Source organism: Gekko japonicus, unplaced genomic scaffold, assembly GCF_001447785.1.
Source record: "Gekko japonicus isolate JY-2015 unplaced genomic scaffold, Gekko_japonicus_V1.1 scaffold2219, whole genome shotgun sequence".
NCBI classification, from domain to species: domain Eukaryota; kingdom Metazoa; phylum Chordata; class Lepidosauria; order Squamata; family Gekkonidae; genus Gekko; species Gekko japonicus.
Window position 1 is genome coordinate 18865 of NW_015160900.1, and position 3850 is coordinate 22714.

The window sequence follows — 3850 nt, forward strand, 5'->3', positions numbered from 1 at the left end:
TACCTGATGCCCGCCCACCCCCCCACTTCCACCGCCTGTTACGCATTAATACTGGGATAGTATATAGGGACATAATGCACAGCCGCTGTCATCTGGCAATAAAGGTAATGACCAGTTGTTTGTGGGCTGGATATAGGGATCCCACTGCTAGGCCCCATCTCTCTGCTGCTGGCCAGTGGAGGGAAATTAAAGGTAAAGGTTCCCTTGCTCGAAAGCCAGTCGAATTCAACTCTAGGGTTGCGGTGCTCATCTCCGTTTCAAAGCCAAAGAGCCAGCGCTGTCCGAAGATGTTTCCGTGGTCATGTGGCCGGTATGACTAGACACCAAAGTGCACGGAACACTGTTACCTTCCCACCGAAGTGCTACCTATTTATCTACTTGCAATTTCTTGCTTTCGAACTGCTAGGTTGGCAGGAGCTGGAACTAGAGACGGGAGCTCACTCCGTCTTGCGGCAACCCGGGTCTCGAACTGCTGAAGTACTGATCTTCCACAGCCTGCAGTTCAGCGTCTTAACCACTTGAGCCACCGCAGCTCCTGGAGGGAAATTACGCCCCCCCCCAAAAGGAACACTGGAAATTAAAGTAATGTGCCCACATTACCCAGAAGCGGTGTAGGCATGTTGGGGACACTGGGGGCAACGCTCTGGGTTTTGGACAAAACCTCTATGGTAGAAGCTAATTCTACCATAGAGTTTTGCCCAAAGCCCAGAGCGTCACCCCTCAGTTTGCCTATGTCACTTCCAGATCACGTAGGCACGTTGCTGAGATGCTGGGTGTTCCCCCCTGCTCCTGGTAAGTGTACCCCCACTCCCTACCAGCTGCTCAGAGGAACCTGGCAACCCCAGCCGGATAAGGGCCCTGGACAGGCCAGTTCTGGCCCGCGGGCCGTATATCTGACACCCCTGCCATCGAGTCCTCCCTCCAAAGCAGCCATTTTCTCCAGGGGAACTGATCTTGGTTGTCTGGAGATCAACTGTAATAGCGGGAGATCTCCAGGTGCCACCTGGCAGTTGGTAACCCTACTCGAACAGGAGTGACAACCTAAAACCAAGCTGTCCGGCCAAAATGGTAATTATCGAAGCAATTTTTTGCCCCTTTAATTTGTGATAAGTCACAAAATCTGTCCGTCAGCACCACAACAGAGCATAGAGAGTACCTCTAGTTGTGGCCCGGGCCTCCCCTAGCAACTGCTTCCCCTAGCAACGGCCCGGGGCCTAGCTTCTGCTTTAGGCCTGAAAAGCATATATCTGTGCTGCTCCGTTACAACAGCCCTTTCTGGAGCTTTTGAGCTCTGATGCTTGCAACCCCGCTCAGGGGAATAGCCCGTCATCAAAGAAGGAAGCATCTGCGTTACGCAAGGGCCTCGCATGTCTCTGTCACCAACATGTGCCTTTCTGGCGACAACGTCATTGCTATGGCAACCGCAAATTGTCCCCTCTGAACCATCTTCTCTAGGCCTTTTCACTTGGGGGGGGGCGGCGGCGGTTTGAGGTCTTTGAACTGGACAGGAGCCGATGTAAACGAGTCTAATAGATTTTAACTTAATAACCGTAAGGATAAATTAGGTTTCATCCCGGGCGCATGAGGCAGATGTTACCGTGGCGCTGAAAGGCCTAGTCCATTAGAGCTAGGCATATTATTTATTTACAAAGGAATCCACAGTCTCTATCTCCCCGGGCTCACAGGAGCGGAATGAGTGTTTTGACTGAAGAAACGGGAGGATCTTTAGTGATTTGCATTTGTGTTCGGTGGAGGCCGTCCGGGTTCGTGTTCATAAAGCCTCGGTCATGTATTCTGGCTCCGGACTCGGTATGCGCGAGACCTATGGATTGCCAATTAATGCATAGATGCGAGACATGTTGGGTCTTAGAATAAGAACCTACACTCGGCTTGCCAAGTCCCCCCGGGGGGCGGGGAAACCCCCGCCCCAGAGGCCCGTTCCCCACCACCTGCGGATCGGACCCCGAGGGGAACCCCACCCCGATGTGCTCATCACCCGGAAGTGACACGACCATGCCAGGCACACTGGGGGCTGGGCCACAGTCAAAAGGGAATTAGATAAGCATATGGAGCAGAGGTCCATCAGTGGCTATTAGCCACAAGGTATAGATAGGGGCTCTGGGACAAGTGATGCTCTGTCTTCTTGGTGCTTGGGGGGGCGGGGTCAACAGTGGGAGGGCTTCTAATGTCTTGGCCCCACTGGTGGACCTCCTGATGGCACTGGTATTTCTGGCCACTGTGTGATACAGAGTGTTGGACTGGATGGGCCTTTGGCCTGATCCAACGTTGGCATCTCTTATGTTCTTATGTTTATGTTCTTATCCGAGGGAAAACTTTAGTTTTACCTGATGGATCATCACTTGGGAAATGTACAATAGGTTGCTGCATTGTTCGGTGCAAATAACTGTACACTGGTATTTATCCTCCATCATGAAGAAGACAGTCGGACTCTTCGTGTTATATAACTGAGTTTGAAAGTGTTTTGAAATGTGATGTTGCAGTTTGAAAGTGTTTCCAATACACTAGAGTTGATGTTGTGTATAAAAAGGAAATATATTTAGCTATCAGTACATCTGAATATTGTGTTTATTATTTCAACACGGTGTTTATCTAACTTAGCCATGTTCCCTGTGTGCTTGTTGTTATTCCTACCTGGAGTTTGGCAGTCCTGTGTGGACCACACATGGGTTGTGAGCCACATTAGTCTTGGGGTGAGTCAAAATGCTTAGGCGTGAGAAATGCACCTCATCTGGAGACTGTTGTTCCCTCTAAGCTGTGGAGTCTTGTGAGCAGAAATTCTGCTTTGTGAGCTACCGGCATTAGAGTTGTGAGCGAGCGATTTGGCTGCTGCATCAATCAGTTTGCTCTGGAGCCCTCCTTCCTGAGCTAAGGCAACTATGTGTGTGCTGGAGGCTAAAAAACTGTGAGCTAGCTCACATTCACTCATCTTAGAGGGAACAATGGCAAGTGTCCCGGACATGTGGTTGATTTATTTTGGGGGCACTCGGCTTGCAGGACTGGGTCTACTTATTTAGTATAATTGTAATCACATTTTTCTTCCTAAGGTACTCTAGAGCGGTTTGTGAAAAAAGTACACTTTTAAGGGCAAAGGGCAAAGCATTCGAGAAGGAAATACACAAATATATACATTAAGTTGTGGCAGCCTCAGTTAGGAAGGTACCCTGAGCTCCCTCTGTTTCGATCTTTTTATTTTAAAGACTACATTTGATTAATCTACTAGCAGTCCTAAATTGTGATTTTAAAATTTATTTTTTATATTATAGCACTGGAAAAAGTGCAGAAAAGGGCAACTAGAATGATAAAAGGGTTTTAAAAAAAAGAATGATAAAAGGGTTGGAACACTTTCCCTGTGAAGAAAGGTTAAAGGGCTTGGGGCTCTTTAGCTCGGAGAAACGATGGCTGAGGGGTGACACGATCGAGGTTTACAAGATTATGCCTGGGATAGGGCAGGTAGAGAAAGAGGTCCTTTTCTCCCTTTCTCACAATACAAGAACTCGTGGGCACTCCATGAAACTGCTGAGCGGTCGGGTTAGAACGGATAAAAGGAAGTCCTTCTTCACCCAAAGAGTGATTAACACGTGGAACTCACTGCCACAGGAAGTGGTGGCGGCTACAAGCATGGACGGCTTCAAGAGGGAATTGGATAAACATACGGAGCAGAAGTCCATCGGTGGTTGTTAGCCACAAGGTATAGACAGGAACTCTCAGTCTGGGGCAAGTGATGCTCTGTATTCTTGGTGCTTGCGTGGGGGGGGGCAACAGTGGGAGGGCTTCTAGTGTCCTGGCCCCACTTTTTGGCCACTGTGTGACACAGAGTGTTGGACTGGAT

General features: G+C 49.1%; 1 protein-coding gene across 1 annotated transcript in view; it reads left to right on the forward strand.

The window, feature by feature from the left end:
• The window catches only part of SLC29A4 (solute carrier family 29 (equilibrative nucleoside transporter), member 4), a 71779-nt gene that overhangs the window by 7027 nt on the left and 60902 nt on the right, over positions 1-3850 (forward strand). The window lies entirely within an intron of this gene.